This window comes from Panthera uncia (assembly GCF_023721935.1).
Source record: "Panthera uncia isolate 11264 chromosome D3 unlocalized genomic scaffold, Puncia_PCG_1.0 HiC_scaffold_8, whole genome shotgun sequence".
In the NCBI taxonomy this organism is placed as follows: domain Eukaryota; kingdom Metazoa; phylum Chordata; class Mammalia; order Carnivora; family Felidae; genus Panthera; species Panthera uncia.
Genome location: NW_026057586.1, coordinates 68,877,005 through 68,902,147, shown reverse-complemented (window position 1 = coordinate 68,902,147; position 25,143 = coordinate 68,877,005). Strand labels below are relative to the sequence as shown.

The 25,143-nt window shown below is 46.9% G+C and overlaps 1 protein-coding gene across 5 annotated transcripts in view; it reads left to right on the top strand.

Moving 5' to 3' along the window:
* Positions 1 to 25,143, top strand: part of AP1B1 (adaptor related protein complex 1 subunit beta 1) — an 85,681-nt gene that overhangs the window by 6,267 nt on the left and 54,271 nt on the right. The window contains exon 1 of one of the 5 annotated variants that reach the window (XM_049618981.1): positions 24,235 to 24,409. The exons of 3 other annotated variants lie outside the window; for them this stretch is intronic. The gene's annotated coding sequence lies outside the window, so the exon portion shown is untranslated. Of the gene's footprint in view, positions 1 to 24,234; positions 24,410 to 25,143 lie in introns of those variants that run through there. One more of the 5 variants, XM_049618983.1, reaches the window with a different exon arrangement.

Sequence of the window (25,143 nt, the reverse complement as noted above, 5' to 3'; positions counted from 1 at the left end):
TCAGCAGAGGGGTCATGGGACTTGGCACCCTGTTTGCTCATTTGTTCATCCACTCAGCAAATAATTTAGTCTCCTTGAAGGCCACTGCGTGCCTGGGCCTGTGGAGGGCAGAGCAGTACAGGGCTGTGTGCCAGCCCCTGTTCTAAGCACCTTACGTGAATTAACTCACTTTTACCCTCACGACAACAGAATGGGGTAAGCACTGTTTGCCTCGTTTGGCACAGAGAAGTTAAGTACCTTGGCCAAGGTTACACAGCAGATAACTAGTAGACCTGGTGTCTGAAACCAGACAGTCCTCTGAGGTCGGTGACAAAAACGTCTCCTCATCTTCCCACTGCCCTCAGTGGGCCTGGCTTCATTTCCTTCCTGCTTGTTCTGGAACAACCCACTGGGTCTTACACCTCTAGCCCTTGTTCTTACAGCTTCCCCTGCCTGCAGTGTGTTTTCTGACTCTCTTTCTCCTCTGACTGACCAACTCCTAGTCATCCTTCAGTGCTCAGCTGTGGCAACACCTCTTCCAGGAAGGCTTCCTTGGTGCCCTTTCCACCCCTGGCTGGGTTAGGCTCCTTTGCTGGCCTCTCTTCGCTCCCTTTCCCCCATCTCCCACTTATCTCTCTTGTCGCAAGCATCTGTTAATTTATTTTTTTAATGTTTATTTATTTTTGAGAGAGAGCAAGCACAAGCCGGGGGGAAGGGCAGAGAGAGAGGAAGACAGAGGATCCGAAGCAGGCTCTGCGCTGAGAGCAGAGCCCAATTGGGGCTTGAACTCACAAACTGTGAAATTATGACCTGAGCCGAAGTAGGACACTCAACCAGCTGGCCCACCCAGGTGCCCCAAGCATCTGTTAATTTAGGTGCCTTCCCACCAGACTGTGAGCCCCTTGCCCTCACCTTGGCACCCCCTGTGCCTGCCACCATATGTGGTAAGTCTTGATTGTTAATAATCTTGTGAATAGTGGGCAAGTTCTAGTATCTCTGTTTCATAGAGGGAGAAGCTGAGGCACAGAAAGGTGACATGACCTACCCAAGTCACAGTAACAGAGCCGGCATTTGCTGGGATGGCCTCAGTCTCGAGGAAGAGACTTTGGAAGGTGTCAGAGAACTTTGTAGTAGCCCTTGCTTGAGGTCTGACAGGCAAATGGCCAATAGTAGTAATAACAATATTAATAATAATAATAGCAGTCCCACTTAGGAGCTTTTCCTGTGTCTCGGGCATCATGCTAAGCACGGTGTGTGAATACTTTCACTTATGCCTTGCTCTTTCCTTATGAAGTAAGTGCTATGATTAACCCTATTTTAGAGCTGGGGAAATAGAAGCTCAGAGAGGTTAAGTGACATGCTCAAGGTCACACAGCAGTGATTTACCAGAGTTTAAACTTTTTAAATGATTTATTAATGGCTAAAAGCCCAGAGGCCCAAAGGGTAGATGATGAAAAGCCTCCCTGTCTTCTGTCCCCAGCCACCCAGCTCCTCCCCTGGAGGCGACTAGGATGATTCACAAATGTCCTTCAGAGCAGGTCTGTGTGTTCACAGACAAACCTGGATTTGTGTTATTCAGAGCCAGGTTTAAACCCACACCTATGAGATTCCCCATCACCCACAGAGGCTCAGGGCTTGACACAGAGTGCCCACCATGCCCTGGCAGAGATTTGGGTACCCCAAAAGCCTCTGTCCTCTGCCCGAGTTCCCTCTCCCCACTGCCATTGTGCCTCTTCAGCAGTTGGCTGAGGGCCTGCCTCGCTCGACTCAGGCTGCAGCAGAGCCTGGGCACTGGTCCAGGGCCCTGCCGGGCAATGGCAGAAGGGCTGCGGCAAGCCATGGGGGACCCCTTCAACCCAGTCTGACGTCCATTTTACTATCCCTCATGGTGGTAGCCCAGCGTAGGGGAACAGCTCATGCAAAGGCAGGGAGGCGAGAATGAGCACAGGGGTATGGAAGTGCCATGGTCTTTGGGTACAAGGAGACTTGGGTCCGAGTCCCGGCTCCACCCCTTCCTGCTGTGGAACCAGGTGGGCCTGCCTCTTTAAGGAGCCTCTGTTCTCTCAGGACACTCATGAGGATTAAGAGACAAAGCACCTGCTTGGGGAATGTAATAGGTCCCCGATAAGTTGGTAGTTGGCTTGTTTTAATTACAAAGGCCTCTGTTCTGAGCTTTTCCAAATTTCTATCTGACCCCTGGAAAGCGGGGATGCAAGATCCTCAGCTCTCCCTTCCTTTCTACATGCCGAAGGAATTGAATGTGAATAAACATTAGGTTGTATTATTATTGTTGTCGTTGGTATTATTATTACTCTTACTTGGTGCCCAGAGAGTGGTGTCCTTGGGTATGTAGACCCCAAGGATCTCACCCCTATCCTACTCCCCGGGTGACACTCTGAGGGGAAGCCCATGGCAGGAGTTTACTGTCTTGGGGGGCAGAGCAGCAGGGGACCTGTGTGTGGAGGTTTGAGTTTTGAAGACCAGGGGAAGGGGGCTAACAGGAAGCTGGCTGGGAGTAAGAGCATAGGGCTGGGAATGGGGTGTCTTGGTCAGTAGCCATGGCCTGCCTGAGCTCCAGTTTCCTGTGTGGAATTGGGGTCATCTGTCCTTTCCCATTAATATCGTGAGATTTGGGATGCTCAGGCAGGGGAATACATGAGAGAATATCTGCCACCTGCAAAGCCAAGGTCACGAGCAGTCAGCCCACAGGCTGATGTGGCCTGTGGAGCAGCTTGGTTCAGCCCCTCCCCCAACCAAGGGTATTAAAAAAATTCATTTGGAAATAATGGTCATGGTTGCACAGCATTGTGAATGGAATTAATGCCACTGAATTGTACACTTAGAAATGGTTAAAATGGTAAATTTTATGTTATATATATTACACTGTGATTAAAAAGTGCAGAAAAAAGAGGATTTGAATCAATTGCTGTTATCACAAAAACAGAGACCACTTTATGGGGGTCAGTAGCGACAATTTTGAAAAGCCAAATAGGAGGCAGTAAGGGGGTGGTTACCCAAACTTGCGACCTGGACACATGGAGGATGGGCTGGCTTTGGAGGGCACAGTGGCTTTGGAGGAGACCCAGGCACTGCACAGAGAGCTGGGAAATACCCTGGCCTCTTCCTACCTGCCAGTCTTTCTTTAATGCCTCCCATTGGCTGAACCTAACCAGAGTCCGTTGGCAGAGGAGCTTGGGAAATGTAGTTTCCCAATGAACACTTGGGATGCCAAGAAAAGCAGAGGAAGAGCAGGGAATGGGTCTGAGGTCATATAGCAAATGACTGGTACAGTTGTCAACATCTGACAGCTGGGTGATTTAACATAAAAATCTGGATTCATAACTTTTCCCGAAACATCCTTGAGCCCCCTGTCCTGGCAATGACCCTGTAGACAGGGAAAGGAAACGAAAGGAAAGGAAAGGAGAGGAGAGGAGAGGGGAGGGGAGGGGAGGAGAGGGGAGGGGAGGGGAGGAGAGGAGAGGAAGACAGGGCATGGGGGTCAGCAAGGCCCACCTCTGCCGAGTCATGCTGGGGCACTACCTTGGGCAGGCCAGCTGAGGAGTCCTGAAAAGCTTACAGAGTCTCCAGTTTTCTGACCAGCACCTAATGAGGCATGAAGGGACCCCCAAGTCCTTTAGAGCAGGGATAGACGAGAAGCCATGAGGACCCTGAGCCGGGTGGACAGAACAGGCAGGGCCAGGGGAACTGACAGGGCTGGATCAGCCTTTAGAAAGAGCACACCGGGTATCCAGGACTATGGGAATACCCTAGCTCTTGGAGACTCTCTGGTCCTGTGGAGGTTTTGTTTGTTTGCTTTTTGTTTTATTTTTCTTTCTGAGGCTGTCAGGCCCTTTGTTCATACCAAATCTTCCAGGAAAGCCCAACATGTTAACTCATGGCAGAACTATCCTGGAGGAGGAGGTTGGGTGGCCTGAAGTTCTCCTCTGAAAATCCCTGAGGCGATACTCAGGAAGGGTCTCAGACCTGTCCAAGGTCACACATGGCATTTGAGGAGATCTGTGCTTATGCCACAGGCCTCTTGGCTCCCAAGATGCTGAGAACACTGGCTTTGGAGTCACTTGGACTGGAGACAAATCCCCACCGTAGCTCAGTGACCTCAGACAAGGACCCTCACCCCTTGTTAGAAGGGGATGCCAGTATCTCCCTCATAGGATGTGGGGAGGGGAGGAGAGGTTTATGCTTGTCAGGTGCCCACACAGTGCATGGTTACCTAGGTTATCATGGTTACCAAGGGGCCAGTCCCATGGCTGTTACGATGACACAGGCTGCCCTCTGACCCCCAAGATGGGGAGAACTCCCCAGATTCTTCCTACCTCTCTTCCTGCTCCCTCCCAGGCCACACAGCCAGCAAGAATTTGTCCTCTGCAGGGATGTGCAGGGAGAAAGTCTCCTTTTTTGATGAAACAGCAATGAGGTGATGTCTGGGTTTTTTATATCCCCATTGCTGAACTGGTGCCAGACACAAGAGTACAAGCCAGATTCCATTAGCCACATTTGTCCTATGGACTCCTAGCCCTGTGAGGACCTTCCAGTGGTCCAGTGTGAGACCCAACAACTGGGAAGACATTGGCCAGGGCCAATGAAAGCAGTTACAAGATGTGACACCTCCCGTGGGGACCCAGGCAGGGTCTTAAGAGTCTGCCTCACTCAAGAGCCTTTCCTTTTAGGGGTGCCTGGGTGGCACAGTCGAGTTATGCATCCGACTCTTGGTTTAGGCTCAGGTCATGATCTCACAGTCATTGGGATCAAGCTGTGCTTTGGGCTGGTCACAGAGCCTGGTTGAGAGAATCTCCCCCGCTAGTGTGTGCGAGCTCTCTCTCTCTCTCTCAAAAAAAAAAAAAAAAAAAAAAAAAAAGAGTCTTTCCTTAAAAAAAAAAAAGACATGGTTACATTTTTCTTCTTGCCAATGTAAGAAATCCTTTGAGGTGTAGGAGTTACTACTAACCCCATTTTTGAGAATAAAGTGAGGCCTAGATAGGTTAATTACCTTGCTCCGAGGAACCCATCGGTAAGTGTCAAGTCATGGCTTAATCCTGCTAATCTATTGTCAATCAGACTTCAGAAACCTGAGTGCTCATTATCATTTTGCTCAACCAAAGTATCAAGGGTCTTCAGAATTTGAGATTGTTGGTGATAATATCATAGGATTATATTTTAAATGGGGGGAAAATCCCTCAAAGTAGCATGCACTTGTTAAAAAAAATATTCAGTTACAAAAATGTCTGAAGTGGATAGTGAAAGGCCCTGCAACCCCACTTTCCAGAAATAAGCTCTGGAACCACTTATTATATATATTCTTCCAGGTTCTTTTATGCATTTACAAGTAAGTGTTAATATTTATGTTTTAAGAAGATTGTACATTCTGTTTTGCAACTTGCTTTTTGCAAGTAACAGTAGCTCTTGAAATACAGAGGTTCCTCACCACTCAGATCTGTGGGGGAAGCGACTGGTAAAGTTTTAATGCAAAATTGTGTTTTGTGTATGTGAGTGGAGGGATGGTGATTATGAGTATCATTAGAATTTCTAAAAAGATTCGGACCCAAGCCCCTTGTATTTCAGCTGGAGAAAACGAGGCCGAGAGGGGAAAGGCAGGTGAGTGGGGAGCCCAGCCCCTCAGGGTGGCCTTGAAGGATGACAGGGAGAATGCTGCAGTTGCTGGCCCTGGGCACCCTGCCCTGGCCCCAAGAGGAACTGCGCCCTGCGGAACCAGAAGGAGGGTGAGGGAGTCAGCCTTGCCTGAGCTAGCAGACAGGGCTTCTGCAGTCCCTGCCAGGCCAAGATTTACGGCCACCAGGAGCTGGAGGTTACAGAGAAAGAGCCTGGTGCAGCACTTGGGAAGGGAGCCATCCGCAGTGCCTGCAGTGAGCCAGCTACTGGTCAGGCCTGGCTCCTCTGGGCTCAGGAAAGCCCTCTGAGGTGCAGGCCTAGAACATGGGGATGGACAAAGGGTGGGGTCAGAGGGCACTCTTGGGATCAGAACCCCCTGACCCCTACCCAGCTGGTGTTGGGATCCCTGCCCTGGAGAGGATGCTGAGAAAAGGGCCTGGCCAGGTTCTTGTTACTGAGCTAGTAGCAAGAAGTTGCTAGAGAAGGGGCAAAGGACAGAGTGACCAGCACAGGTAGAATGACATGAGGAATTTTAGAGGAGGTCCAGATGGCTGGAGCTCAGAGCAGAAGGGTGAGGTAGGCGAAGGGAGAGGCTAGGAGCATCATGCCATGTGGAGAGCTGGACCAGGGAAATTTCGAGAAGGGTTCAGGCAGGGGCTCACCATGTCTCAGATGCAATATTTGAAGGCTCCCTCTGGGGACTGGATCGGAAGGGACCGGATGGGAAGGTGGTGAGGAAGCAATGGCCAGCGGCCATGTGCCACACTGGGCGGAGTGTAAACAGGGCTGGGCCACTGAACCGTCCAGGAGGCTCACACCTTTGGCTTCCTGTCCCACGTCCCTACCCAGCTGGGCCAACAGAAGCCTCACCGTCAGAGTTTCATGCCGGCACCCTCGCTATCAGATGAGCATCACCCCTGCACCTCCAAACCCACCTCTAGTTCCTCTAATTCTGGTGGCTCAGGAAGGTGGGCATTCACAGGGTGGGTAATCATAACAGTACCAGGCTGTGCTCACCTCTTTCCATGGTGTCTCCACATTGGCTCCAAGGGGTAAGGACTGTTACTCTCCCTGGTTTATAGAAGAGGAAACAGGCTTGGGGAAGTTGAGAGCCTTGACCAAGCCCCCACAGCTGCTGAGTGGTGGCAGACAGAGCCAGGACACAGATCCAGGGTTCCCAGTGCCATTGAGAGCCCCTGAGTCCCCCAAATCCAAAGACCAAACCCAACCCTGCCTCATTTTTTCTTTCACTCGATTCATTCGTTCGCTTGTTCATTCATTCATTCATTCATTCATTCACATTCTCATGAGCCCCACTGTGTGCCTGGCTATGTCAGGCACTGGAAAGGCAGCAGCCCCTCCACTCTCAGGGGGCTACCCTGTGTACAAAGAACAGCAGCTTTAGTAGAAACCACATGGTAGGGACCCAGGAGACCAGAGGCACTGCCAACCCTATCCCCTGATGGCATCCACCAGACACAAATACCAGCAGCGTCCTCTTTGAGAACAGCATCTTCTTGGTACTCAGGCAGGTGAGCTGGGTGGGGGCAAAGGAGTCAGCCAGATTGGGGGTTACTGGGTAAGAGATCTGGGTAAGGGTAAGGTGGAGGGACAGAGAATGGATATCTTTCAAAGGGCAGCCCATGGGAGGTTATAAGGTATCCTGTTATCTTGTGGGTGAGCCTTGCAGAGGAGGTGCAGAGAGTTTGGTGAGGAGCAAATGGGAAGCTGCTGGGGGCAGAGGCTGGCTCTGGGCCTGCCAGGATGGGGTGGCAGAGGCTGCTGGCCAGGTGAGTGAGAATGCTTGTGCCGCACCCCCTCCCCGGGGGGGCAGGCCCATCTGGCTCAAGAATGGGGCCAAGCAGCTTTCTGGGCACCTGGCAGGCCTGTTATGCGGCTGTGGCAACCGGAGCCTGTCATGAAATCCAAGTCCTCAACCCAGACAGCATTTCATCTCCTGCTTCAGCAGGGATTTACCGAGAGGGTGGAGAGCTGGTGCTGAGGACCAAGTAGATTGTGGTTCACATCCCAGCCACAGATAATAACGCATTTAATATGGAACAGTGATCGATGTGGTGTGCTCCTTGTATACCAGGCATTTGGCATTACTGCTTTTGGTCCTCGTGGCAGCCCTGTGGAATGAGCATCAGAGGAGACCGAGGCACAGAGAGGGTGAGTGATTTGCTCAGAGTCACGCAGCTAAAAACAGCTGAATCTGGGTCCAAGCCCAGGTCCATGTGATTCTGGGCTGGGCTCTTCCTAGCTGTATTATCTCTCTCCTAGCCCAACAGTTTTCCAGCTGTGTGAGCCTCCATGTTTTCACCTATGAAAATGGGGATGACAGGTGTGCCTACCCCACGGGGTTATCGTGCAGATTAAGGGAGACAGTCGAATTGAATGATTTTAGTGTGGAGTCTGGCACATACTGAGTGCATGGCAAATGTCACTGCTGTCATCATCACCACCATCATCACCACCATCATCACCATTATTACCGATGGGCTAGAAGCCACCTGAATGATCATCTGATCCAGCCTCCTTGTACAGATGCGGAAACTGAGGTCTGAACAGGGGGCGGTGGATCACACAGTTGGTGAGCCGTGAGGAAGTATCAGAAATCCTCATGAGTCAGGCCTGCCACCTCCAGCCTCCCCACCCTGCAATGATGATAGTGTCAGGCCTTCCCATGAATGTAGCCCCAACAGGGGTCCCAAGGGGCACTAACCCAGCCTTATCCCCCCAGCTACCTAAGGTGGAACAGATGCAGCTACGGCACCAAGAGTTCCTACAGATGTGGCTGGCCTCCTTGCACAGGAAATTTGTCCTGTTCCACCTTGGAGAACCCCACTGCTCTATCCTGGAGGCTTCCTCTACCTCACAGCCTCAGGATGCCACTTTCTTCCTAGACGTGGCTTGAGAGCCCTCTGGTGGCCACCTAGGGCTTCAGCTTCAGGGTCGGCATCATGGAAGTCCTGCTTTGCCCCAGTTGGGAGCCCGGTTCACATGTGTGTCTCTTTTTTTGTTTGTTTGTTTGTTTGTTAATGTTTATTTATTTTTGAGAAAGAGAGAGAGGGGCGGAGGGAGACAGGATCTGAATCAGGCTCCACGCTGACAGCGGCGAGGCTGATGCAGGGCTTCAACTCCGGAACCGTGAAATCATGACCTGAGCCAAAGTAGGACGCTCAACCAACTGAGCCCCCCAGGTGCTCCAACCCCACTGAGTGTCCCAACCGTGGTGCTAAGGTCCGAACTGTGCTCCTATGGGGCATAGGATCCATCCCGGTGGGGTGTTAATACCTCATCCCCAGACTCTCATCACCCTTTTGGTCCCCGGGGTGTCCCAGTTCTGGGATGCCCACTTACCACAGTACCCCTTGTGATACAGAGGATCTGGTTTTTATTATGTAGGATTCTGGGTTTCCTTTCATTTTGCTTAGGAAAATCCATGGGATGGCAGGTAACTGTGGCTTTTTGTTGTTGGAGCCAGCTTGGCAAAAGTCTGTCCTCCTCCAGCCACAGAGAGTGACAGGGAAGTTAGGAGAGTTGGACTCTGTCTGAGTGGGTCTGTCAAGAGGACCTCACACTGATGGCCTTTGGAGGCCCTGAGCTCTAAGAACCTGCTTGCTCTGACCCAGGGTCCCTCCTCTGATTCAGTCAGGGGTCAAGCAGAAATACCAGGCCATAGAGAGGAAGGGATTTGTCCCAGGTGTTTGAACTTGAGCAATTATGGGAGCCGCTTAAGCAGTCTCTGCAAGGATATTGTCATTGAGTCTGATGCTGGAGCTTGAAGACATAGAGCAGGCTGTCAGCAAGGGCAGAGGTATATCATGTATGGGAAGGACAAGAACATTCTGGGATCCACAGGAACAAGCTGGAACCCACATGGGCAGACTGGAACCCCGATTGGTTCTTGCTGCTGCCAACCTTGAGGGGTGTATGTGGGGTTTCTGGAGAGACCAGGGCCCTTCTCATAGATCTAAACACACACACCTGGCTTAGCAAGTGTCAAAGCTGAATGCTGATCCCAGGGTAGGAGAGGCAGTTGCAGACCTGCCACTGCCTTGAGACAGAGAAACTGAAGGAACCCCCATGAAGAACTGCTTTTTTGTTCCTTTTTCTGCTTCTGTTCTTGCTAGGACCTGCCCCCTGCCTTACACATGCCTTCTTGTACAGGTAATGTATGTCCTCCTTGTAAAGGTCAAGAAATCGATGATTTCTCTGGAGTCTTCCAGCACAACAGATAACATCTAAGGAGTGACCAGGGTCATCATGAACATTTTCCAAGACCTCTGACACACCAAGACCCCTGGCTTCAGGGCATAAGTGACTTATGGTGGACACCTAAACCGTTGTCTTTGTTCATGGGTGCCTGAGAAGGCACAGGCATTGGACCATAGACCTCAATAAAAACCCCAGACTCCAAGCAAAGATGAAACTCACTCTTTCCTTTCCAAGTCTCCTGGATGCTCTGTCCAAATCTACACACACTCCCTATCTTTAATAAACTCTGCCCTCACTTCTTGGATTGCATTTGATTCCTATCCTGCGTGAAGCCAAGGACCCTCTTGGCTAGTTGTGCGGGACCCCCTCCCTCTGGATCCTTGGGCCCAACCAGCCCGCATCAGCCTCATGCCCACAAAATGAGCCAGTCCCTCCGCTTCAATATGTGGGAGCTACAAAAAGCATTGCCGTTTCACTTCTGTCCCCCTAAATCTTTCATAAGAACCTCTCCTGTGCCCCAACCAGGGAAGGGAATTGTGAGAAATGTCATTCAACCTAGCCAAATTCACACCTTATAGACCTACCATAGCCTCTGAGGTGTCCATCAAGGGCCTTCTAGCTGTTGGTATGGATTTGTCCATTCCCTCATGTCCCCGGGCCCTCCCCAACTTCCATTATCCATCAGAGAAAAGAGCCCAGGCTTTGGAGGCCCACAGACCTGGGCTTACACTCTCAATCTGACATTTATGAACTGAGTTTTGAGCCTCAGTTTCTCTGTGTGTGAAAGAGGGTTAATAGTGCACAACCTGCAGAGGTAACATGAGGATTGAAGATAATGCATAGAGGGGTGCCTGGCTGGATCAGTTGGTAGGATATGCAACTCTTGATCTCGGGGTTGTGAGTTCGAGACCCATGTTGGGCATGGAGCCTACTTAAAAAAAAAAAAAAAAGAGCCTCATTAATAAAGAAAAGAAAGGGAGGAAGAAAAGAAAAGAAAAGAGAAAGAAAATGCATATAACATACCCAGGAAGGCATGTTCAGGTAACCTACTTAATATTAATCTGAGGGGCACTTGGGTGGCTCAGTCGGTTAAGTGACTGACTCTTGATTTTGACTCAGGTCGTGATCCCACAGTCGTGAAATTGAGCCCCTCGTTGGGCCCTGTGCTGAGCGTGGAGTCTGCTTAAGATTCTCTCTCTCAGGGCGCCTGGGTGGCTCAGTTGGTTAAGCATCCAACTTCAGCTCAGGTCATGATCTCGCGGTTCTTGAGTTTGAGCCTCACATCAGGATTTGCGCTGACAGTGGAGCATGCTTGGGATTCTCTTTCTCTCCTTGTCTGTCTCTGCCCCTCAGCCACTTGTGTGCAGGTGCACACGCTCTCCCTCTCTCTCAAAAATAAATAAATAACTTTTAAAAAAAGATGCCCTCCCTCTCTCTCCCTCTCTGGTCCTCCCCTGCTGGCTCTGTCTCTTTCTCTCTCTCAAAAATAAATATTAACCTGAATAAAGCACAATTGATCATTTTAATCTGCCCTTAATAAAATCATGATCCCACGGTAATTTACTTGGAAAAATGGTTTGATTCCAGTGCTGGGACAGAGAAAATACAAGATGAGCCTGGAAACATCATGAGGTACCAGAGAATAAGGAAGTGCTAAAAAAAAAAAGTGGGGTCATGTTGAAAGGAGCCAACCTAAAGGAATTCCTAAGGGTCAAAAGCTGGGAAAAAATGATCAGCAAAATAAATGATAGGTTTGGATTATAACTCAATATCCATAAGCTCAAATGGCTAATAAATAATTGAATTTAAATAAATAATTGACTATGTAGAAATAAGTAATTGAACAAATAAATTAATGGGGAAGAAAGGGCAACTCTTCCTGGCAGAATTTCAACTAATAAATGTAGAAGGAATCAGGGAACTAGAAAATCATCATTAAGCAAACACAACAGTAATGCCTCAGTCTTTCCCCACAAGATATTCATTAATTCCAAAGGAAAAACAGGAAGGCAGAGAAACGTGATGGACACATCCTTAGCCAGGTGGCCATGATTGACATTACCAATAGTTTTTTTTTTTTTTAATGTTTATTTATTTTGAGGGCAGGGGAGGGGCAGAGAGAGAGGAAGAGAGAGAATCCCAAGCAGGCTCTGCACTGTCAATGCAGAGTCTGATGAGGAGCTCATTCCCATGAACTGTGAGATTATGACCTGAGCTGAAATCAAGAGTCAGATGCTTAATTGTCTGAGCCACCCAGAAGCCCCAACATCACCAATAGTAAGGTATATCGCCATCATGTATCATGTCTCCCCTGATATATGCTGATGAGAGTACGTCACTTTTTAGTATTGCCAAAAATGTATAATGCTTAAAGTTTGTAAAAGAGAGGAGAAATGGAAAAACTATCAGCAACCAGAGGAGACTAAAGAGACACAATGGGGGCATCTGGGTGGCTCAGTTGGTTAAGCATCTGACTAAGCTCAGGTCATGATCTCACTGTTTGTGGGTTTGAGCCCTGCGTCAGGCTCTGTGCTGACATCTCAGAACCTGGAGCCTGCTTCAGATTCTGTGTCTCTGCCCCTCCCCCACTCACACTCGGTCTCTCTCTCTCTCTCTCTCTCTCTCTCTCTCAAAAAATAAATAAACATTAATTTTTTTTTTAAAAAAAAGAGAGAGACACGATAATGAAATGCAATGTGAGATCGTGGATTGGACCCTGAAACGGAAAAAAGACATCAGTAGGAAAACCGGTGAAATGTGAATGAGGGCTGTAGCTAAAATAGTTATGGTATAGTATCGATGATTTTGAGCATTGCACTATGGTTAGATAAGGTGTAAATATCAGACAAAGCTGGGTGAAAGGTAGGTGGCATTTTTGTACCTTCTCTGTAAATCCAGAAGTATTTAAAAATGAAAAGTTTAGGGGCATCTGGTTGGCTCAGTTGGCAGAGCATGTGATTCTTGATCTTGGGGTTGTGATTTTGAGCCCAACATTGGGTATAAAGCTACTTAAAGAAAAAAGGAAAGTTTAGGGACACTTGGCTGGCACAGTCAGTGGAGCATACAACTCTTGACTTTGGGGTTGTGAGTTCGAGCCCCGTGTTGGGTGTAGAGATTACTTAAAAGCTTTAGGGGCGCCTGAGTGGCGCAGTCGGTTAAGCGTCCGACTTCAGCCAGGTCACGATCTCGCGGTCCGTGAGTTCGAGCCCCGCGTCAGGCTCTGGGCTGATGGCTCGGAGCCTGGAGCCTGTTTCCGATTCTGTGTCTCCCTCTCTCTCTGCCCCTCCCCCGTTCATGCTCTGTCTCTCTCTGTCCCAAAAATAAATAAAAAACATTGAAAAAAATTAAAAAAAAAATAAAAGTAAAAAAATAAAAGCTTTAAAAAAAAAGTTTAAAATAATTTTACAGATTCAAACGGAAGTATTGTGAAATGTCTCCTACCTTCCCATGTCTTTCAGCCACCCAGGTCTCTTCCCCACAGGCATCAATGTTATCAGCTTCTTCTGTTTCCTTCCAGAATAATCTATGTGTATGCCACAACTAGTCTAGATTGTATCTATGCTGTTTTACTCGTCTGGCCTCTTGGCCTCTGACTTCCATATTTTGCAAATGCCTGATGATCCTTGGCTGCTTCCTCAGCTTTAAGGGAGGTACTGACAGCTGAGTGATCGCTCTGGTGGACGTGGGCTTGTCCACCATGGTCCTCACTGACCAGGATCCCTGTTTCACCTGTTTTTATTGTGATCCCTGCCCCCACTATGCTGGTATTCTTTTCTGAGAGTAGACCTCAGTCTTCTGTGGGAGGGAAGGGGGAAGTTGTCTGACAGAGCGGGGGAAGGATCTGGGGGGTGTCTTATTCCTTTTCAGATGTTCACCCGATCCTCCAAATTTTACTCAGTTCCTCACTTCCACTTCCAGACTTTTCTGGTGCCACCAGTTCCTGGATCTTTGGGGTCCTGCAGTATCAATTGGGTTGCTTCTTGGCTTCCCTTCTTGTGGCTTAGGATTCAGCTAAGTCAGTAACCTTTTATCCATTTGCTTTCAGCCTTCAGTGTTGTTCCTGTTGTCTCTTGTTCTCATGGCTCTTGTAGATTTCCACCTTAACACAATCCCTTTACCCATAATGAGATACCACTTCACACCCATTAGGATGGCTGTTGTTGGGGTGCCTGTGTGGCTCAGTCAGTTAAGTGTCTGACTCTTGATTTTGGCTCAGGTCACAATCTCATGATTCGTGGGATTGAGCCCCGAGTCAGGCTTTGCGCTGACAGTGCAGAACCTGCTTGGGATTCTCTCTTTCCCTCTCTCTCTGCCCTTCCCCTGCTCACGGTCTCTCTCTCTAAATAAATAAACTTTTAAAAAATGGTTAAAATAAGTTGCATGCTATACATTCTACATTATCAAAATTATAAGACCCCTTAATGTAGGTTTTTATTTGTTGTTGTTGTTTTTTGTTTTTTAGTAAGCTCTACATCCATCGTGAGGCTCAAGCTCATGACCCCAGGATCAAGAGTCACATGTTCTGCTGACTGAGCCAGCCAGGTGCCCTCCCTGTCCTAATGTAGTTTTAGTGGGATTTCAGAAGGGTGTGGAGATACATGAATTCACTCCCTTACCCAGAAGATTCAGGTGTTATTTAAAAGAGGGTGCTTTATTTGCCAGGTGTAGGGTCAGTTTTCTGATTTTATTATTGATTTCTAGTCTTTTAGATTGCAATCTAAGAATAATTTATGAATTCTGATTCTACTATGTTAGTTTATCGATATTTCCTTTGTTCCCTAATTTATGGCCTTTAATAATTGTAATCATTACTAATCATTTGGTGCTTGCTAGGCATTGCTCTAAAAACATTACCTACAATATCCTGTACAATTCTCCTGACATCTGTATAAGTCCCATTTTCCAGATGGGAAAGCTGAGGCTCAAAGAAGCTAACTTATGTGCTCCTACATACACAGCCAGGAAATGGCTGAGCTGAACTAATATTAACACAAGTAGCAGCTTCCATTGAAGGAGGGTTTATATGTTGCCAGGCACTGAATATAAGCTGTACAATTTAATTTCCTTAACCACATAAGGAAGCCCATCAGCCCCATTTTACAAATTGGAAAGTAAGGTCCAGTTGGGGACTTGAACCCAGGTGGGATTCAGATCCTGGCCTCTTCAGTTGCAGCAGTGGAGGGCGGTTTGGCTCTCTCGGGGGCACCTGTGAGGCAGAGCAGAGCTGTTTGAGAAGCAGCCTATTGTGGCAGCAATGGAGCCAGGACGAGGTGAGCAGAATTTTGCTCCTGGGAGGACCAGGGATGATGTAATGAGAACATTTGCAGCAGGAAGAGATGGGGGTGGAGGAGGAGTCCCCAGGAGCTTGGGGGGGCGCTGTGCCAGGCCTGGCCTGGGCTGGAAGAATATGGAGCTGCCCACCCTCAGCAGGTACAGGACTGGCGTTATTAGTGAGGCCTTGACAAAGTCACCTCCTTCCTCCTTCCAGAAAGGATCTGAGGTAACTTTTAGTAATTTGTAGGGTAAAAATAATAAAAATGGCAAACAGAAATTGAAGTAGAGGAATAGTAATCACATAGGAAGAAGAATCCAGAAGGAAGATTGAGACACAGGGATGCGGTGGGGCTGCCTAACAATTAATTACACAGGACGGGAAAGGGTGGCAGTTAGTGTCACTTGTGTGCCCTCTAGTGGGCATCAAGAGAAATGCTTAATTTGTGCAACATATATTTAGTAATGCACCAGTATGGCAGGAGGGTTGGAAGGACATGCTGGGAGATTCTGTGTGTCAGAAAGAGGAGGGGACTTACTGAAGGGCACACAGTGCCAGGAGCATATCTTCGATCATTTTATGACCACAAGAACTCCCAACCTTCCTCTGATTGGATGAAACCTCACAATGCAGGTATGGGTGGGGGAAGGAGAAAGCATGGGCCCTGCTGTCATCAACCTTGACTCCCAGCTCAACATTGTTGCCTTGTGAAAGTAGGAAAGTTCCTCAGCTTCTCAAGGTCTTGGCAGGCTCACCTGTGACTGAGGGTTATTGTAGCCCCCACCTCTTGAGAATGGTGAAGGTTAACATAAAGGGATTGGATGTCAAGGGCATACAAAGGTGCTTGGCCCATAATGAGTGCAGGGTTCTCAGGAGAAACCGTGGGGCACCTGAGTGGCTCAGTCAGTTGAGCATCGGACTTTGGCTCAGGTCATGATCTCGTGGTTCATGAGTTTGAGCCCCACATCAGGCTCACTGCTGTCAGACTGTCAGTATCCTCTGTCTCCCTGTCTCTACCCCTCCCCTGCTTGCACTCTCCCAAAAGAATAAATAAATATTTTGTGTTTAAAGGAGGAGAAACTGAGGTTCAAAGAGTTAGACAAGCCAGCCCAACATCAGCCAGCTCAATACAGCAGAGTAGAAAGTGAATAGGGCTTGGAGAAAAGTTTTAAAACATCCTCTTCCAACCAGGATGTGATGTTATTGTTAGTAATGGTGTATTTTTATTTATTTTTTTAATGCTTATTTATTTTTGAGAGAGACAGAGCACGAGAGAGGAAGGGGCAAGGAGAGAGGGAGGCACAGAATCTGAGGCAGGCTGTGTTCTGAGCTGTCAGCAAGGAGCCTGACGTGCGGCTCAAACTCATGGACCATGAGATCATGACCTGAGCCGAAGTCGGACACCCAACCGACTGAGCCACGCAGGCTCCCCCAGTAGTGGTGTATTTGTTGGGAGAAGTCAGTTCTGTCTGCATGTGGGTTTGGCCATCATTGGCTCTGCTCCACCCTCCTGGAGCAAAGGGCTCCTCCTGGGCCTGGGGGTCTCCGATGGCAGGTGAGATGCATAAGGTCCAGGTGTGACTGTTCTAGCCACAGCTGAGAGTCTTTGATGGTGAGTGTGACTGAGGCAGAGTGGCCAGCTGGGTTTGGTGGTAGGGGTGGAGAGGGAGGCCCCTAGAAGGCCCCCCTTTCCTGCTTCCGGCTCCTACCTCTGCAAGCTGTAATTATCCAGCCTTTGACATTTAACTGTGCCTCTTATTATTAGTACTATATTTTTAGCCCTCCTGCCAGGCCAAACTGTGGGAGAGGAGGCTGAGACCCACAGGAAAGTGTGCCCACTGGCCTGTTTTCTCAGCTTTACCTGGGGACAGGCATGGAACCTCAAATTGTGGGGAGAGTCCTGTGAGTTAGTACTTGGAAGAGCCTAGCACAGTGCCTGCTTCATGGCAACTATTGGTAGTAGTAGTATCATCCTTCATAGAATGTCACCTCCTCCAGGAAGTCTTCCCTGACTTTCCCGGGGTGAGTTTGCTGCCTGAGTCTCCTGTGCATCCCTGGTCCTTCTGGGCTGTGTTATAATTGCCCCTTTATTTGTCTCTCTCCCACACTCAACAGTAGCCCAAAGAGAGGTGTGCTACCTCTCTTTGTTGTATCCCCCTTATGGCTGGCTGGCTCAGGTAGGAGTGACAAATATATTTTAGGTGAACAAGTGGGACTCATCAGAGCACATATCCTGGGGCTCTAGGACTAGGCCCTTAGCCCAGAAACTCACACATTGTGACTTAAGCTCTTGGAGTTACATCCCCTCCTGCCCTCAGATAAAATGGGGCTGATGTGAGGAGCAAATGAGACCCTCTCCATACCACCTGGAGCACCACAGATGCTCCATAAACATTCATTGTTCTGCAGTTCCAGATTAAATGCCCTCCACTTGTCTAGGCCTCCCCTTGTCCCCTCAACTCTAGGGAGCTTCAGTTCCTGCTCTGGACTCCAATAGCCCCTAAGACCTCCCCTATCACTGCACCAATCACATTTGGGTCTACTGCTCTGTCACCACCTCCAGACAGACTGTAGGTTCAGCAAGGGCCAGGCTTTTGCTTCACCCATGTACTATCCAACACCCAGCCCAGGGCCTGGTTCAGAATAGGGACTTGTGAAATGCTTTCTTCTAAAAAAAATTTTTTTAATGTTTGTTTACTTTTGAGAGAGACAGAGAGAGCATGAGCGGGGGAGGGACAGAGAGAGAGGGAGACACAGAATCCGAAGCAGGTTCCAGGCTCTGAGCTGTCAGCACAGCACAGAGCCCAATGCGGGTCTCAAACCCACGTACCATGAGCTCATGACCTGAGCCGGAAGTTAGACACCCAACCGACTGAGCCACCCAGGCGCCCCTGAAATGCTTTCTGAAGGACCCAGATGCCTGGCTCCCTTGCTTTCCCACCTCCCTTGCCTTTGTACTATTGTCCCTGGATTGCCTTTTCCTTCCATCTCAGCCTGTGCGACTCTGTTCTCATTGGGCAAGGCCTGGCACAGATGTCACGGTCCCCAGGATGTCTTTCCTGAACAAGCTAACACTGTGACTTCTGTCTTCTTGGAAATCTTAAAGCTCTGACTGCTCCTACCATTAACTTGACACTTTCACATATGCTCTCCACCTTGGTACCTTTAGGTTTGTTGGTTTGTTTTGCTGGATAATTCTTCTCTTTCCACGTTACATTCCCAGTGAAAGTTTGTTTTCTAGCGAGGCTGACAGCATTTGTCAACATTTATCATCAGGGGAAGGTAGTTCCTCCAGGCAGCTGTGCATAGCATGCGGAACATAGGACATACATATAAAATTATTCTACTTGTCCCCTGTCTACTTCAGAGAAGCATTTAAACATTGAGTAAGGTCTGTAATTTTAGGCAACTGGTATTGTACCAATGTCAGTTTCTTGCTTTTGATATTATACTGCTGATATATAAAGTGTCACCGTTGAGGGAAGCTGGGTGAAGGGTACATGGGACTCTCTGCACTAGTTTTGCAATCCTATAAGTCTATAACTATTTCAAAATAAATTTTACAGAAAGGACTCGAGACTGATTAAACATATAAAACTATAATAACTATTACAAAGTAATATCTGCATTAGATGGGACATACAGACTTGGCTGTAGAAGCTTATTTATTAAGTTTATAATCTTAATAGATTGGTGGCGACCTAAGTGTACAACGGTAGGGGATTGTTTTTGAGAATTGCAATACCATCCATACAGTGGAATACTATACAGGAATTAGAAAGCACCATGTAGAAATATATTTATATTTATGTATATCAGTGAGTTAAAAATACTAAATGATGTGTCAGCTCTACTTCAACTAAAAAAATACCAACTGAGGAGCACCTGGGTGGCTCAGCTGGTTGAAAGTCCAACTGTTGATTTTGGCTCAGGTCATAATCCCAGGGTTGTGGGATTGAGCCCCACGAAGTGTGGAGCCTGCTTGAGATTCTCTCTCTCCTCTTCCTCTGCCCCTCTTCCCTTCTTGTGCCCTCTCTCTCTCTCTAATAAGAAAATAAAAATAAAAATAAAATAAATACCAACTGATATATGAAGTCTAGAAGGATATTCACCAAAATATTGAAAGTGATTGTCTCAGCACAGTGAGATTGCTGATGACTTTTATTCTTTTTGCTTCCTAGTATATTTCCATTTCTCCACAATGCAGATATTGGTTACCCAGTAAAACCTTTTTTTAAACAAAGCTATGTGTGTTTTTTTTTGTGTTTTTTTTTTTTTTGCTATGTTTTATTTTCACAGTATATCAAATCCCTCGACTCTTTTAAATTATATTAATTCCTGGGGCGCCTGGGTGGCTCAGTCGGTTGAGTGTCCGACTTTGGCTCAGGCCACGATCTCACAGTTTGTGAGTTCGAACCCTGCATCAGGCTCTGTGCTAACAGCTTGGAGCCTGGAGCCTGCTTTGGATTCTATGTCTCCCTCTGTCTCTACCTCTCCCCAGCTTGCTCTCTGTCTGTCTCTCAAAAAATAAATTAAAAAAAAATTATATTAATTCCTGAAGAATATTACATTTGCACTCTGTCAAAAATAACTAAACATCTAAAAAAATAACAAAAAAAGAATTCTTATTTTTAATGATTATTTATTTTTGAGAGAGCACAAGCAAGGGAAGGGCAGAGAGAGAGGGAGACACCAAATCCAAAGCAGGATTCAGGCTCTCAGTTGCCAACACAGAGCATGACACAGGGCTTGAACTCACAAACCGTGAGATCATGACCTGAGCCGAAGTCAGATGCTCAACCTACTGAGCCACCCAGACACCCCTAGAATTCTTTTAAGATTTTTTTAAAGTAATCTCTACATTCAACACGGGACTTGAGCTCACAACCCGGAGATCAGGAGTCACGTGCTCTACTGACTGAGTCAGCCAGGCGCCCCACGGAAAACACAAATTATTATTTTTTTTAAGAGAAAGAGAGAGAGGGAGAGGGGGAGAGAATCTTAGGCAGGCCCCACACTCAGCGAGGAGCCCCACATAGGACTGGATCCCATGACCCCTGGGATCATGACCTAAATCAAAATCAAGAGTCAGACACTCAGCAGACTGAGCCACTCAGGTGCCCCCACAAATTCTTAACTATGATCCATTCCTATCATTTAGTAAGTGGTCTAATTACAAATCTTCACATTTTCCAGTATATTAAAAAAAATACTTATTTTGTCACTGACTAAAATAGGAAGGGAAAGGGGCATGGAGCTCAAACTTTATTTGCAATGAAAGTATGACGTAAATATAAGTTTATTAAGTATGACCACAGGTCCACTAATAGTTCATGAGGTACGAAAAATATCAGTTTCCTAAAAAATCAGGCAAATATCTATAGCTTTGTTGCTTCTAGCCAAGGGACAGGTTAAAAGTAAGTCATCAGTGCATGAACAGCCTACTTACTGCATATAACCCAAACATTTTTTTAAATGTTTATTTATTTTAGAAAGAGAGAGAATGTGCGCGTGCGCACAAATGGGGAGGGGCAGAGAAAGAAAGGGAGACAAAGAATCCAAAGCAGGCTCTAGGTTCCAAGCTGTTGACCCCACAAACCGTGAGATCATGACCTGAGCCAAAGTAGGACGCTTAACCAACTGAGCCACACAGGCACCCCGACCCAAACATTTTTTAAAATATAGATTTCCTTTTTATTTTATTTTTTTAATGTTTATTTATTTTTGAGAGAAAGAATGAGATCGAGGGAGGGACAGAGAAAGGGAGACACAGACTCTGAATCAGGCTCCAGCCTCTGAGCTGTCAGCACATAGCCTGATGCAGGGCTTGAATCCACGAGCTGAGATCGTGACCTGAGCCGAAGTGGGAAGCTTAACCGACTGAGCCACCCAGGCACCCAGCCCAAACATTTTTTACAGTTTTATTTGTTTAAGTAGCTCTACACCCCATGTGGGACTTGAATTCATGACCCGAGATCAAAAATTGCATGCTCTTCTGACTGAGCCAGCCAAGTGCCCCAACCCAAACATTTTTCATTCTTTGAAAATAAAACTCTCCACTGCCAAGGTGAAAAAAAAAAAAAAAAAAAAATGAAGCAAAATACACGTTTAAAAACCAAAACACACTTTCAATAAATACAAATAAATATTTAATGATGGCAAATATGTACTGCTTTCTCCAGACTTTCTTAGAATCCCCTGTGATCTGTTTGTCCTTCAAAAAAATAATAGCTCCTATTCTACTTCTCAGCAGAACCTAAGAGAGCTGCCATTATTTCCCCATAAGTAACAAAAATATCCAGAACTACCATAAGCATAAAGTGCTACCAAGGATTATCTTTCTTAACAGGTAGATTATGTACAAAGAAACCTACATGTCCAACCACCTTTTTAAATGATTAAAGAGCAGAAGATACCTAGCCACAGGGCAGGCTGTTATTTTCTGACAAGATGTGTCATAAGAGTTTTCTGTTTTGCTAAGTGTTGGTAAAGGGGCGGGGAAAGCATTAAAGAACTATTTATATTGCTATTGGCCCCATGCAGATTTCAGCCCAAAAGGATCCAATGCCAAATTAAGATTTAATTATTCTTTAGAAGAAAGAGAAACTAAATGATGAAAATGTTCAAAACATTAGTGGATTATTTTAAGAAACAAAATTCTAAAATGGGCATGTGCACTGGTAAATTCCAGGTATGCTTCAAGTTCATAGATAAAAGAGACATTTCACTCTTCCCAGTAATCATTCCAAATAAAAGTACCAGTGTTTTGAAAGAGACTAAGAAAATAACCACCTTCGCACCTTCAATATCATAATTCCTTAGAAGAGCGTCAGGTAAATTGATTTTTCCTTTGGTAAATTAGGTACATCTAAGGGAATATTAGAAACTATCATATTCAATCACACTTTATTATCTACTGGAATTCTTAAGTAATGATTCAATTTACAAACAGACCAATCAAATCCTATAGAAGCAAACTACACACATATGCCATGTACTTCTCTCTGGTCTTGACAAAAGCTTCAGGTAACTGAACAGCTTGGGTTAGCAAAGCAGAGACTCAAATGTATCTTTGGGGCACCTGGCTGGCTCAGTCGGTGGAACGCACGACTCTTGATCTTGGGGTTGTAAGTTCGAGCCCCACATTGGGTGTAGAGATTACTTAAATAAAATCTTTAAAAAAAAAAAAAAAGTATCTTTGGAGTGCCTGGGTGGCTCAGTAGATTAAGCGTCTCACTTGGGCTCAGGTCATGATCTCACAGTTTGTGAGTTCCAGCCGGGCATCGGGCTTTCTGCTGTCAGCATGGAGCATGTTTTGGATCCTCTGTCTCCCACCTCTCTGCCCTCCCCTGCTCTCTCTCTCAAAAATAACCAAGCATTAAAAAAAAATTTTTTTTAATATATCTTTTACTTTCACCTTGTTAATCAGGCTACATGCCACAAAGGTAAGCAAAACAAAGGTTGAACATACCTTAAGAAAGTTCATGTCAGCTGAGGTATAGAGGAACTCATAATTGTTTGGCTTTTTAATATATAATATTTAAGCATGTGAAAAATTTAAGTAAAGGCAAAGCAAACAAACTTTGCCATTGTTCAGATTTTCATCTTTTCACTAGCAAAACTTTTTCATTAGGTTAGCGTTTGACTTCATTCTTCCCCTGGCGTTGAATTAACACATCTTTCAAATGCAAACCTGTTACTGATACAATCTAGAGGATGAAACTTATTCCTCTTCCTATCTTCTGGTTAAATACATGCATGTGGTTTATAACTTGGTAATATATTAGTGATGTATCTAAAAGCAATGTTTTCTAACACTTAGGTGAATAATGTCAGAAAGAGTGTGAAACCAAAGTCACTTGTTTAATGCTGCAATGCATGTAAAGATAGTGCCTTACAATACGAAGTGCTCACCAAATTTGTAATTACATTAAAAAAAAAAAAAAAACCTATGCAAGTACTCAAAAACAACACAAATAATCTTTAGCTAACCTGAGTGGTTTAAAACATTAGAAATAACACTTAGCAATTATATATATTTATAGTTCATAATTGAAATACTTCCCCCCCACACACACAAAAACAAGATGTTCTTTACTTTTCCTGTAATGAACTGAGGAAGCAGTAAAGTCACCTTTTACATACAAGAAATGGGAAATGTTACTTTAGACTTCTAAATCATATTAACTGACTAGTGTTTCAGCATAACTTTTATTTTATTTATTTTATAAGTTTATTTATATTTGAGAGCGAGCGAGCATGGAAGGGGGAGAGAGAGAGAGAGAGAGAGAGAGAGAGAGAGAGAGAGAGAATCCCAAGCAGGGATCAGAACCCTAGCTGATGTCGGAGGACGCTTAACCCATTGAGCCACCCAGGCACTCCAGCATGACTGTTTTAAGTCTCATAATGTACTAATAAGCAACTTAAAATAAGTGTTCTTTTCTCAACCTAAAGTTTATTTTAGAAACCTTTATTATCTTTGCTGAAACATCTTTGACAGAGGTGACACTCATACCCGATTACAAGTGTGCCCAAATCAAACTAATCAAATCACTATCATGGCAAAAAGAAAATACCGTAAGAGTCAGAATATGAGCTTGTCATAGTTAAACTCATTGCCAGTAAAACATTTTTAAAGAGCAGACACGAAATACTGTTTTAAGGGGGTATGATAAAAAATTATCTATAAGGAGGAGAAAGTATCAGAGTGAGATGATTATAGGAATTGATGTCCTGGCAGACCCAGCAAAAGGGAAAACGGGATATTACGAAGTTCCTCTTGGATAGAAGTTCCTTGGAGGTACATGGAGAATTACAGCTCTGGTTTTGACTCTTCCATTCGTAAGGTAAGTGATCTTGAGCAAAACTTTGCCTTTCTGAGAGCCTCAGTTTTCCCGTCTGTAACACAAAAGAAAGATGGCCCTTAAAGTCTGTCTGTACGACCTTCTCCATTTCCATCACCTTAAGCTACTTAGCGATTAGCTGGCTCCTTTTCAGCGCGCCACCAGAGGCAGCAGCGAAGCAGCGCCGCTGCTGGGGAGGGGTTAATTCCGTTTGCCCCCGCCCCTCCTTGCCCCGCCCCTCGGGCACCACCCCCGCCGGGGTTGCACCCTTGACCCCGCCCCGAAGCCGTGCGTCCACCGGAAGTGCCCGCGCGCGGGCAGCTCACTTCCGCCCGGCAGGTGACAGCCGTGGGGCTCCGAGCGGCCGGCGGCACGGACGCACCGGGGGAGAGGGAGGACGAGGCCGCGGACATTTTGCTGGCGATCCGAGCCGCGCCGTGGCGCCGGGAGCCGTTCGGACCTTCGGGTGAGGAAGAAGGGAGTCCGGCGGGGCACGGGTGGGGAGGCGGTGGTCTGAGATGAGGGGGCTTGTGGGGTCAGAGGTCACGGAGAAGACGGGGCGCTAGATGGGCGAGAGTGGCTTCCCAACCCCCGACGAGGCAGAAGGACTGTGGGTTCATTCATTCGCGCCCACTTGGCCGCCGGCCTGAATCCCCGCCGCCCCAGCCCGCAGCCCCTCCTGGGGCGTCCTCCGGAGAGACTCCTAGACTTAGGCCCCCGGGAGCCCGCCTCTGGCCAGACGGGAAACTCCTCTTCGGGTCCTGGTTTCCCCCTTCACATTCTGAGGCCTCCCTGTCGTTCAGGGCCTTATCTCTTTGCCAAGGTTCAAAAAAAAAAAAATCAAGAACCGGCCCTGCGCCGCCTGCCCCGCGGTAGGCTTGGGCTTGATCTGTCCCTTGGCGCTTCGTGGACAGGTTATCTGGGGACACCTGTAATCATGTTAAAAATACTGACGAAATGCCAGCTACTGGTTATTGAGCTCCTACTGCGGACCAGACACTGTGCTAAGCACTTTGCATACAATACGTGTAAACTTCACAACAACCCGCGTGAGGTAGCTGTTGTTGATATCCCCATTTTCTCCACACGGAAACTGAGGCACAGTGAGGTTGAATCACATATGGTAAGGTCAATCCTGTAGTGTAGGCAGAGCCAGGGTTCTTACCCAGGGCTTTCAGGGACCTGCAAAGTGCAGAGACC